This window comes from Patella vulgata, chromosome 1 (genome assembly GCF_932274485.2).
Source record: "Patella vulgata chromosome 1, xgPatVulg1.2, whole genome shotgun sequence".
In the NCBI taxonomy this organism is placed as follows: Eukaryota; Metazoa; Mollusca; class Gastropoda; family Patellidae; genus Patella; species Patella vulgata.
Window position 1 is genome coordinate 38,731,675 of NC_065879.2, and position 13,591 is coordinate 38,745,265.

Here is a 13,591-nt window from a genome sequence, read left to right on the forward strand (position 1 = left end):
CTTTTCCTTTTATACTCAACAGATAAGAACATTTGTGTTCTTTCAGGACCATCCTAGAACTTCTCACAAAGTAGATTCCTTATGGTGTCACGATTAAATGATTTGGATACCATAAATAAAAATTTCAAAGATACACCATGAAGTATTCACATAAGTGTTTGAGCATTTGAAATCAAGTGATTTCTGAGCCATATGGGGTCGTTGGGAGTTGCTTAGCGGTCCAATGTTGGACACATTATCAGTTATATTTAAAACATTGACTGTGGATCTACTATATTAAATGTAGACAGACACACACCAAATTTTATAAAATCAATACTTTTACATTTACCCAAATATTAGAAAAGACAGCTCACTGTTTTAGATTAACCATTATTTCATGAAATGGCTTCATTCAAAAACTACCTATGGCTATTCCTATGAACAACGCGATTGTGTATAATAGATTCTGTTATTTGTTATGTACATGTTATTGTTATTTTCGGGAATGGGGCAGGTTACGTATAGTGATCTAGGCATCGCTGAACTTGAGAGGGGGGGGGGGGACAAACACATGATTCAATTATATTTCAATAAATTGTTTGCCCGTAGGGGTCTTTAGCAGTGGGGGGAAACAGGAGTACAGGGAGAAAACCCACGAGGTTGGACAGGCGACCCCATTCATTATCACCTTGTCATGTACAACCGGGAAATCAAAACTACGCCAGTTGACTCAATGGCAGACCTTTCCATTCCGCCATCCAACCCCCCTCCAAATATAGACTGACGAAAGGCTTGGAATATTTTAGTTTCATCTTACTTTGGATGTTTATATTTGGAGAGTTTATGCACGGTAATGGAGTATTTACTGCAGCTATTTTGGGGCACCTTACCACAGATATTTCCAAATTTAAGCAGGGTCACCAAAGGCGCTCAAAATGTTGGTTACCCAGAAAGCCTACAAAGGGCGCTAAAATGGAATTGTCAATGGGGCACCATTACTAAATCTGACCTCCCCTGTTTCCGACCTTCCCACCACGCCACTACTAACTCTTAAGCTCCTGGGGATATAGCGACAAAGATGGGGCTTTACCCTTTACTTAAAATTTATTAATTCTATAGACTATTATTACAACATCAAAAATGGGTAAATTACATCCCTCATTTTGTAATGCACACCTTTTAGTTATATGTATGAACATAAGTTCGGTTTCTACCCTAATAACAATTTGCTCACTTTGAAGCCGGGGGAGCCACGGTGACCCAGTGAGTACGGCGATAACTCGCCAATCAGATTGTGTTGGGTTCGCACCATGTGTTGGTCGAAAAAGTTACTCCTCTGGGTTATCCGATGTGGTACAGGTTCGGATGGGTGGAAAAAAACTAGAAGATCCCCTGAACACATTGGCGTGCACGTAAAAGAACCTTCGATATTTGGAATTCGACATAAGAGTAGGCCGTAGCCACGCTGTCCGAGCAAACAGGGCAGAACATGGCATATGCCCGTCTTTATGAGTCTTATCAGTGCAGAAAAACAGGATGAACGCCATTTCATTTGAAGCCCAGCTATTTCCGTACATAGTGAATTTAATATTCATAACATTAGCATGGTTGTGTTTGTTGTTGTTGTTGTCATGCCTAACATTACTTATTTTTGGAGTTATCTCTCTTAAAATATACTTTGCAGTGTACGGTACCATATTGATTACCCCCAAAGTTTTGGAAAAGGTGACTTATAACGAAAAATCCTCTTTCTGGTCTTCGCAATTCTAAATATCAGTTGATTGTCACCTTAACAAGAACGGTATACCCCCAGATACCCCGCAGATATCTTTAGCAGTAAATGGGCATTTGAGAAAACCTATGAAATAGCAGTCAGGCGACCATGTACCCTGTAACATAACACAACCCAATTGCTGACAGTCTTGAAATTCGTAACACGAAGCAATTAATATAAAGGTTTTTATTTATAATTTATTTATTTCCAAAATGTATTCTAGATAAAAACAATTAGCACCTTTACGTAGCAATACCTAAAAAAATAAAAACAGTTACAGTAATATTATTCGAACATATAGCAAAAGGGTGTGTAACCCTCTTAGCTTATATAAATTAAACGCCTAAATATTATTATGCTTTCAACGGACTCTTCTGTTGTCCAGAGACAAATAACGTCATTTTAACTGTAAAAACGAAATGAAATGGGATCTATGTTCAATCAAATTGAAATTTTAATTAAAATTTTTAATTAAAGCATTGTAACATTTACCCTTTAGATTCCGTTTGCTGTCAAAAGAGCAGTAAGTTCTGAAATTTAAAAAAGAAATGACAATTAAGAGTACTATTATTTTCTTCGGTGATATTCCCCTCTTTACGGAATGTCAAGGTCATTAGATAAATACAACACACGGAAGAGAAGAAATCAAATATGATCTTAAAAGCAAGGCCGTTAAAGCATTATTAGCAACGTGAGCAATGTAGGGCCATAGAATAATGACAGATTATCTCCAACTGTCGTTCTTTTACCTACCAAAATATTAGAATTGTCGATTAAAACGAATGTCCAAAATTGTTTGTAAATGTTAGTTTGATGGCTAATCTTTACAATACATATAGGGGATCGATGGCATTTTGGTAAATATGGCTATGCAGTATTTGAAATCATAATTCTATGCCAGTGTGTTACTGATGGTTTAGATGTTTCCCATATACACGCTTTAATAACTGGGAAACAGTGGTTTTAATCCCCGAAATGGATAACCAAGATGGTAGCAGATTTCGATGACATGTCACTTTGTTTGTTTGAAATATCGACTTTAAACTTTAGGATAGAATATGGTTTTATAGCCCTTATGATCAAAATCTCTACAGGCTAATTTATTTTAGAATTCTTCTAAGATATGCACACAACGGTAATAGTTAGGGTTAGTCAGAATATTGTGTTAAGGGATTGAAAAACTTGCCTTTTTCGAAAAGAGCTGGAATATTGGCCAATGTGTCTTTTACAATATTGGAGATATTGTTTAAATCCAAGGAACCAATCACCTGACCAAGAAATTGTTGTAAAACGTCTACATCGGCTTCTCTCTTTCCAATATTAGAGATGAGATGGTTCAACTCTGTAAATGATAACAAAAACTAGACTTAAATAAGAATACAGCTCAATTTGCTCTGTCCCAAGAAAATAATAACCACTTTCCATTATGTGGTATATATACGTCAATAGTTCACAGTCATGTAATCATTGGCGTGTACGTAAAAGAGGCCTTGACAGTTGGAATTCAAATATAACAGTAGGCCGGATAGAATTTCACTCATAGCACACTGTATGGCGTAAGCCCGTCATCATTAGCCCTGTTGATGCATCAACGTCGTACGTTAAACCCCATTTCATTTTCATAAAGGTCGATCCTGAAATTTTATTCATTTTTAGCAAACGTTCATCATAAACTTCACTGTATGTTGTGTAGATCTTTTGCCCGGTATACTTACTTTATGTAAAATATTTTTATATAATGACTTTACGTTGTGTTTGTTTAAATCCGTGTATAAACAACAATAATACACGAGACTACAAGTTAAATGACACATATATGTTTTATATTCTAATATAATGAACTTTATAAACATTTATAATCATTAAATTGTCATTATCTTCTAATATGATGAACTTATAAACATTAAATTGTCATTATCTTCTAATATAATGAACTTTAGACAGCTCAATAAGAACGCTTTAAACTCACTATCTGATGCCAAACCAGTCAAACTTTGTTTGAGCAGATTGTTCAACGCCAACAATAGACTGTTCTACCCCACTCAGATCGTGTAAAGCGTTATAGCTACGATATTCTTCGGCCTCGATCGAAATTGGTCCCCAATGTTGAATATTCCCATTGGGCTGACATCAATGGCCATCAGTCACAAACTTATGAACAGCAGTTATATTTTAATATAATGAGCTACAAATGGTAAATACATAACATATAGCTTAATAAGAACAATCTACACTCACTATCTGTAGCCAAACCAGTCAAACTTTGTAGGGCAGATTGTTCAACACCAACAAGAGACTGTTCTACTCCACTCAACAAATCTTTAAAGATGTTTCGCTTTCCTACAAAATGATTAACAATATAGTTGTATAATATCGAATTTTACAGAACGTTATTACTGTAATTCAGATAAGCCTAAAAAATACAGAGGCTCTAAGCTGTTCTTATATTCAGACATATCGGACAAAAAAGTCTGAGTATGTAGCCGACTTTTGTTCATCAATTCAAACCTTATTTGACAATATCCCGTTGAAATTATCAACAGAAGTATACTTACCTAATTTACCGATGAGGCTATTCAATTCTGTAATAAACAATATGTAAGGATATCATGTAAAATATTACAGCTATGATATTGTGATATAATGAGGCTTATAATTACAATATTGCAAACAATATACTGTAACCAGATCTTATAACATGTTGCAGATATTCTATTATCATGTTGGGTCAACATTTACAGCCCAAACTCAGTGGAAATATGAAATATTTATGTCGGCCTCGATTGAAATTGATCTCCAAAGTTATCCATACCGTTAAGGCCCACATACATTTTCGTATCTAAATTGATTTTAGACTGTATGGTCAAATCGACCATCCTTTGAAAACTTATGAACAGTTATTATAATCTCTTATAAACCTGTAACGGTAAATCTCTTTGATCTTTGGTGTATATTCTATGCCCGGAATAACTTGAGGTCTGAAAGTCGGGGACGGCTTTGGATATATACAGGGAAATTTGGGGTTATTCTTCTGAAAGTTTTTCTTTAAACCTATAACAGGTTATTCTAGTCTATTGCTAGTCCTTTTGCTAATATTTTATATTATTAATTCCAAGTTCGATTGCCGGTAAGACATTACGAGTCTGTTGGTTTTGCGCCGTGGTTCCAAAAACAATCTGACAATATCCCGTGTTTCACAGCAGCCAAAATTAACATGGTAAGAGCTTCAATGTTGATTTCACATTTATGACAACTGTTTCGACCTTACTTGACTTTACGTTGTGTTTGTTTAAATCCGTGTATAAACAACAGTAATACAAGAGACTACAGGTTAATTGGCACATATATGTTTTAAACGTTATATAATATAATGAACTTTATAAACATTTATAATCATTAAATTGTCATTATCTTCTAATATAATGAACTTTAGACAGCTCAATAAGAACGCTTTAAACTCACTATCTGAGGCCAAACCAGTCAAACTTTGTAGAGCAGATTGTTCAACACCAACAATAGACTGTTCTACCCCACTCAGATCGTGTAAAAACGTAATTGGTCCCCAAAGTTGAGCATTCCCATTGAGCTGACATCAAGGACCATCACTCACAAACTTATGAACATCAGTTATATTTTAATATAATGAGCTACAAATGGTAAATACATAACATATAGCTTAATAAGAACAATCTACACTCACTATCTGTAGCCAAACCAGTCAAACTTTGTAGAGCAGATTGTTCAACACCAACAAGAGACTGTTCTACTCCACTCAACAAATCTTTGAAGATGTTTCGCTTTCCTACAAAATGATTAACAATATAGTTGTATAATATTGAATTTTACAGAACGTTATTTCTGTAATTCAGATAAGCCTAAAAAATACAGAGGCTCTAAGCTGTTCTTATATTCAGACATATCGGACAAAAAAGTCTGAATATGTAGCCGACTTTTGTAAATCAATTCAAACCTTATTTGACAATATCCGGTTGAAATTATCAAGACAGTATACTTACCGAGTTTACCGATGAGGCTATTCAATTCTGTAATAAACAATATGTAAGGATATCATGTAATATATTACAGCTATGATATTGTGATATAATGAGGCTTATAATTACAATATTGCAAACATTATACTGTAACCAGATCTTATAACATGTTGCAGATATTCTATTATCATGTTGGGTCAACATTTACAGCCCAAATATTTATGTCGGCCTCGATTGAAATTGAACCCCAAAGTTATCCATCCATACCTTTAGGGCCGACACACAATATTCGTATTTAAATTGATTTTAGACTGTATGGTCAAATCGACCATCCTTTGAAAACTTATAAACTGCTATTATAATCTCATATAATGGTTATAGCTATTATATTAAAAAATAAATACCATTATCATCCGGTAAGATGACATAGCTATAATCTTGACCTACGATGGATTATTAAACAACATTTATAAATTCAAGTAATAAATCATTCATAATATACGTTTCTGAGACGTCTCTCCGGGGGGGGGGGGGGTATTTCTAGCATTTATCAGACATTTCATCTTGCTAGCCCTTTTGCTAATATTTTATATTATATGTCCAAGTTCGATTGCCAGTAAGACATTACGAGCCTGTTGTCTGTTGGTCTTGCGACGTGGTTCCAAAATTGTCACTACAGTCTAATATAATGAACTTTCGACAGCTTAATAAGAACGCTTTACACTCACTATCTGTGGCTAAACCAGTCAAACTTTGTAGAGCAGATTGTTCAACACCAACAAGAGACTGTTCTACTCCACTCAACAAATCTTTGAAGATGTTTCGCTTTCCTTCGATTGTTTTGCCTAGTTCTTTAACAAAACAAAAAGTAAACAAAGTTTAGTATATTGACTAAAAGAGTGGGGTTTTTAATTCATCCTTCGCGATGGTATTCAAGAATGTCGGCAAAAGTTCTTGAAAGTACGTTAAACATTACGTGTTGAATAAAATTATTACTTTATAAAAATATTTTGGGTGTTTACAGTATCGATAATCAGGTGAGTATGATTAACATAATGATTATATGATTGTGTAATTAATTGCATTTATTTTGTTCTTAGAACTTACCATGTCCTGCAACACTAGCAATGGTTTCAGTGGCAGCCTTCTCCAAAAGATCAACAACGATGCTTCCAAAGCCACGTTTGCCAAAATGGTCGATAAATTGACCGATCTCTTAAATAAAAGATATGTGTTTGTATTTCAATAAAAATTAATTGATTGATGTATAAAAAAACATCTAACATTGTTAATTCCCTCTAAAACTATATCATATATATACATATATACAAAATATGTAAATGATTTGCATAAAATGTGTAATTGGTCTGTATAAAATGGATTATTGATTTGTATAAAATGTGTTATTGATCTGTATAAAATGGACTATTGATTTGTATTAAATGTGTAATTGATCTGTATGAAAGGGATTATTAATTTGTATAAATCAATCGGTACAAATGGTGTAGTTTAATTATAAGAAAATTGGTGAGTACAAAGGGTGCAATTGGTGTGAACAGAAGGTGACCTTGATTTGTTCTGACAAATCTGATAAATTAAATACTAACATGATGTGTACACTATGGCCTTTCTTATAAAATGATCTGCCCTATCCATAAACATACTGTTAATAATATTGTTTAGTCTATCTGGATGACAATCATATGCAAAAACTTTAAACTCACTGTGTCCAGCGACCTCGGCAGCGGTAGATACGGCAATTTTTTCAGCGAGATCAATAGCAACTCCTTGCCATTGTCGTTTACCGAAATGTAATTTTCCCAAAAGACCGGTTGCAATGTTTCCAAGTTCACCTGTCAATTCTACAAATAACAATTTTACAATGAACCATTAAAACATATAGATATGAATTTTTAACGTCAAATTCCCAAGTTAATAGATTCCAATCAGTGGTGTTTACAAAATTCCCCACATGCATTTCTTAAATTACTTGAATTGATAATAACTTAGTGTTATATATAGTACAGTTGGAGCTGTGAGTTGAACTTGCAATTTCCTATTTTAAAGAGAAGAAGGACTACTTACTGTTGACAGCGGAGTCAATGGCATGGTCAATAACTGGGTTCAAATGGTTTTCGAGAGATGTTATGGCGCTTCCTTGCAAATCCGCCAACAAGTTTCTCTTTCCAATATGTCCGAGCAGATTGCTTACAACCCCTGTGAGTTGACCAGTGAGTCCTATAAATATTTGTGTCATGTTTAGACCTTATGTAGCAATTCTTTTTTAAATTTACATTAAACCATCTATAAGATGAAAATATATTTTGTTGTGCCGTTTCCACAAACACACATAGGCGATCATGGACTAGGTATGAACGTAAAGAATAATGCATGGAGTACGATATTATTTAAGTTATATTGCCAGATTGTGGATTATGTGTTCATATGATCTTTAATGCAATGATGTTTAACATAATGGCCTGTTTTCTCGTGATCGAGGATGAATCAATACATTAGAACAATTTGGACAATAACAAACACCCGAAGAGAGAGGCATTTGTTTAGTTCTACAAAGATATTTAAAATCATAAGATATTACACTTCTGTAAAGGGTAATATTATACCTGAGACAAGCTGGTTGACGACATTGCTGACAACACCAGTAGCAGCAGTGGTCAAGGAACTAATGGCAGTTCCTTCCAAAGCTTTTAACAAATCTTTACCGGTACTTCTCTTTCCAATATGTCCTATCAAATTTGATATAACACCTGTGAGTTTACCTGTCAAACCTGGAAGATTAGAGCGTTAGTTCATAAGAAAAATAACAGTATAATTGCTAGTTCTTAATCGTTAGTTACGTGAAACCCATTTTTTAAATTTAGTTTGGACCGTTAACAAGAATGCTAAATTTGATATATCACCTGTGGGGTGGCCTGTCTAACCTGGAAGATTAGAGCGTTAGTTCATACTTCGTCGCCATCGCTCTGTCACAAAACGAAAATAGCCATAGCAGCTTATGCGAAAGGAAAACTCGGATAACTGTATAATTGCTAGTTCTTAATCGTTAGTGACGTCAGACCCATTTTTTTAATTTAGTTTGGACCGTTAATACGAATGATAAATTTGATATAGCACCTGTGGGGTGACCTGTCAAACCTGAAAGATTCGACCGTTAGTTCATACTTCCTCGTCATCACTTTGTCACAAAGCGAAAATAGCCAAAGCAGTTTGACAAAACTTGGTGATCCTTCAAAACACCTTATCTGTATCGTGTTCAAATCCATTAAAAACTGCAGTCAATATCGCGTTCGTAAGGTGTTAAGAAAGGCTTCGAAATGGAAAGTCACAGAACCCTCAACATAGAAATTACAAGTGATGGACGGAGAACTGGAAATATCGGTAGGGCTCATCCTCCCGTGACCCAATGCTTCACGCCAAATTTGAAAGAAATTCGTTGAAAACGGTAGTCTCGACTGCGTTCTCCAGGTTTTCGGGAAATTGGTGAAACAGGTGATTGAGTAATGCTTAATATCGATAGGGTTTGTCCTGTAATGCTTTTACACAGCTTTCGAAAACGAAATGCTGAATATCGATAGGGTCCTTCTCTCATCACCAATTGCCTCACATCGCAAATTTGAAATCAGTTCAAATTATTCAATATGACTTACTGGAGCTGAAAAATAGATTACACCAGTACGACAGCATTTAGAAAGATAAAATCCCTTGATTGTTGTCGAGGGTAACACCGCCTTTGTGGTTAAAAATAGACTCACAACCAGAATATGCGTTTAGTTGTTGGAATGGTACTATTAAATCAATTTCCCGTATACAAATTGGCGCTGTATGTCCAAGATACCCTGACAGTAGGAATTCGAAGAATATTAAGCGATCAAAACCCGAAAAATTACCGAATATTATTCTCAGTATAACATAAGTAGACTCCGTTACCTGTTATTAGCCAGGCAATTCTTTAGCAGTTAATGGTTAATACTTCGAAGTAATTTTCAAACTTAATATCAAGATGCTGGTTATCAGTTCAAGCGTTAATGACGGTTACGAATTCAATGAGTGCGTCATAATCTATTCTGAATAGTGAACTGATATTCCCTACTAAAATGTTTGAAAAAGAAAAATTATATTTACCGGAGACTAGATTGGTGACGACATTGCTGACAACACCAGTAGTAGCAGTTGTCAAGGAGTCGATGGCAGATCCTTCCAAAGCTTTCAACAAATCTTTACCAGCATTTCTGGTTTGGTGGGTGTGTAGATGGAAAACGTTTTGAAGTTCATTTTTAATTTCTGCAATCAAATAACATGAAAAGAATCTATATGACCCAACTATTTTACGGATGGATTTTCAATCGAATAAATAAAACCCATCTAATAGCAAGTATACAATTTAAATTTAACTTGCGGATTTTATGATTCAGTCTACAAATGAAGTACGTACAGGCCATGGACTTTTTGTTCGAACTGGGTAAGTGTAATGTTATTAATTGAAACTTACTTTGTTCAGCTTCGTAGATGAGATGTTGGGCAGTGGTTTCCAACTGAGACTTCAAGTTCTTCTCAAAGGTAGCAATATCTGAAATAAGGCAATAGTGACTTTTGGCATGCGGAATTTTTACCATCCGTATCACGTATCCGTAGAGTATACGTGATACGTTGCGTCAATGCAGTTTTTGAGTTTTGGCAGATGTTCACTTCGCGTACGTTTGCATCGTTGAGCTGAGCTTAGTTCTATTACATCATGATGGCAGATATCTACCCAGATTACCATACCATCAGTACTGTAATACTATAGGTCTTATTTTAGTACTAAGAAAGGTGTCCTGTTTCATATAGAAATTCTTTACCTACATGATGTGTGACAAAAACTAGGGTAATGAAGTAGCTTGCATTATTCTACTACTATCTTAGACTAACTCACCGACAGTTATGTCAGTATCCATTGCTGGAAGTAGGGTACTATAGTCCAGTCATCTCGTGCACGGATTAGTACAAGTAACTAAAATAGTATTGACGTAAAACGGTGCCTATACGAAACACCCAAAAATGGTAATTGTCCCGCCCTAATAGATGACGCATTATACTTTCTCTGTAGGAGAGAGCTTTTTTCATTTACCCTCAGATGAGACCGTAGGGAAGCCTTTATTCGGAGCTCAAGGGGAACATACCCATCAGCCGCAACGGCTGAGAGGCTGGGATAGAGACAATGTAGTATTTAACCCGTTAGGTCTGAGTTGTAAAGGATGCTAAACTCAGACCGTAGATATTTTAATAACGCCTAAAGTTTCTATAATAGATATTGTAGTTTTCCTGAATTTAACTTTGTAGTTTGCTGTATTTGTTATATAAACTTAGTAAGAACATAAACGGTGTTCCAGAGTCAGTTAATTGATGATTGAAATAATTGATCCCACAACGTGAAGTCGAAGAAAGGCCTAGAAGAAAGTGTCACATCTGTCCAGGATAATGTCACAGTTATGTTTATTTGGTGCCCCGTAGTGCCACAGTACTAGTCAAGTGCCTAGCCTATAATTTCTCGGTGCGAGTGAGGTCGCTCGATAGTCGCTGAGCTATTAAAAACAATTAATGTCGAATCTTATTAAAAAAAAATTCGACTTCGACTCGACAGCAATTTTTGGTTTCACTAATGTATCATTTCAGAAAGTTTAGATTTGTAAGGTCCCACCTCCCTAAATCTAGCACATAGATCAACCAGCATGCTGACAGACAGGAAAAGTATGAAAACCCCGAGAAAAAAACCATCAAAAATAATTATTAAATTCCAGTCTTTATCATGGTTAAAATCACATCAAATATACACCTTCGTGTTCTAGGATACACATAGATTCATAACAAGGCTACGATACAACATTTCAGCGTCTAAAAATAGCAGAAAAGACGGTAAAAAGACGGCAATGTTATACGGACCTTTTCCGTATGAAAGCTGTTCGATACGTGCTCCCGTATCCGCGTTCCGTATCACGTATGCGAAATAACACAGACATTGAAGACGTCACACGCAAATTCCATACGGAGGATACGCGATACGGACCAAGAATTTACGCTTGCCAAAAGTCTCTATATATTATTGTCAATACACTTTTTCTTCAAGAATATGAAACATGAGCCCTAGTGGGCTTAATCGTCAATTTATTTGCTTACATCTGTCCGTTGTGTTACGCATTCCTTTAAAATGTCGTTCAAGTACAATATAGCAAGAAAATGTCGCCATTAATTCATTAATTCAGTAAATTTGACTTGTTTATAAAATGGAAAAAGTCTAATTATGTTCTTCATGGTGACCTTCATAGGCATTAACCATTTACGTAAATTTGAATATATATTTTTGCCAGTGCATCTGACCAATCCTTCTGTAAGCGGTTTGCTTTATCACGTTTAACATTTACCACCCAAGAAACATACCTACCCAACTGAAATTCATTAAGTGATTTAGGAGAAAATGTCCAAAAAGATCTAAATATGCTCCAGAGGGACTAATCACCTACATTTCAAGGAATATCTGCCAAACCACATATAATACCTGCACAGTTATAATTAATACTAATACTGATAATGTCATTAGAGAGAATGATTTGGTGCACAGCTTTTAGAAAAATTCGTTACAAATATATGTATAACAGAGTGCAACTTACCGACCCCTAGAGGTGCTGATAAACAGGCCGTAGCCAAGAGCAAACACACGATTGGAGTGTACATTTTCTGAAACAAATATTCTATAGGTATATAGACCTATAAACTTAGATAAAATTATTAGAAAGCAGAAATTCGCCCGTGTTGATTTATTTACTTTGCTTGCCATGCTTGTTTTATTAAAAAATTTCAAAATAATGAAATCCATTAAAGCAAAATATATAGTTATGGCCATACGAAATTAAAATCAATTTTAATTTTGTCTAAAATGCTTTTAAATCGATAAATGCCGAATAAAGTTTTGGTCATTATAAATTTACATGGTTTTGTATTGATTTCAATAACAGTAGTCTTTGCATTAAGATATATTTCAATTTTGAAATATACGTGAACATTCTGGCTCGTTGTGCCCTTTAATTTGGGATTTAACTGATACTGGCGTGCTGTGGACCAGAAACCGAACGTGACTTTATCACAGCCATCTTGAAATTATTGTAAAATCGAAATCCGTCAGTGAAGCGCAATTGCGAAAGAAACAAAAATATCATTTTTTCTGTCTGGCGGAACCTTATGCTTTTTCGGTGAACGTCATACCCCCCCCCCCCCCAACAAAAAACAAAAAAAACCAATACAAGAAGAACATAATGAGTAGCGCTCAGGGTCCAGTTCCTGGTCAAAAGAATAGATATAAAGTCTTTAGATATTTTAGAATATTAGAATTTCTAAATTGTGAATTCAATTTTTCATACTTTTATTCTACAATTGTTGGTATTTTAGCGGCCCATATAGAATATATAATTACTTTAAGGAATACTTACCAATAGGCTTATGTCTTATGAAAAAAAAATAACATCTGCAAAGATATATTTGACAGCTTTCCTTTTATACTCAACAGATAAGAACATTTGTGTTCTTTCAGGACCATCCTAGAACTTCTCACAATGGTGATTCCTTCAGGTGTCACGATAAAAATGATTTTGATGCCATAAATAAAGATTTCAAAGAAACACCATGAATTATTCACATAAATGCTGGAGCAATTTTGATAATTGGAAATTACTGGGTCCTGTTTCACAAAAATATAAATCTCCTTAAAATCGTCTTAAACTAAAATTTCATCCTAACTTAAGATAGATGCGTTTCACAAAACGATTTTAAGCATTTTAGTTAAAATCCAATA

At 34.8% G+C, this 13,591-nt stretch overlaps 3 long non-coding RNA genes across 3 annotated transcripts; all 3 read right to left on the bottom strand.

Annotated features, from left to right (window-relative positions):
- Positions 1-5,462: 5,462 nt before the first annotated feature.
- Positions 5,463-6,543, bottom strand: LOC130010557 (uncharacterized). The gene is made up of 3 exons (XR_008785859.1): positions 6,477-6,543; positions 5,773-5,799; positions 5,463-5,558 (listed from the first exon to the last, which is right to left on the bottom strand). It is a non-coding gene; the product is annotated as an uncharacterized LOC130010557 (long non-coding RNA).
- A 1,404-nt stretch (positions 6,544-7,947) lies between these two features.
- LOC130010558 (uncharacterized) lies at positions 7,948-10,021 on the bottom strand. Its single transcript, XR_008785860.1, has 3 exons — positions 9,892-10,021; positions 8,373-8,537; positions 7,948-7,986 (listed from the first exon to the last, which is right to left on the bottom strand). It is a non-coding gene; the product is annotated as an uncharacterized LOC130010558 (long non-coding RNA).
- A 241-nt stretch (positions 10,022-10,262) lies between these two features.
- LOC130010559 (uncharacterized) lies at positions 10,263-13,259 on the bottom strand. Its single transcript, XR_008785861.1, has 3 exons — positions 13,230-13,259; positions 12,414-12,480; positions 10,263-10,336 (listed from the first exon to the last, which is right to left on the bottom strand). It is a non-coding gene; the product is annotated as an uncharacterized LOC130010559 (long non-coding RNA).
- Between the last annotated feature and the right edge of the window lie 332 nt (positions 13,260-13,591).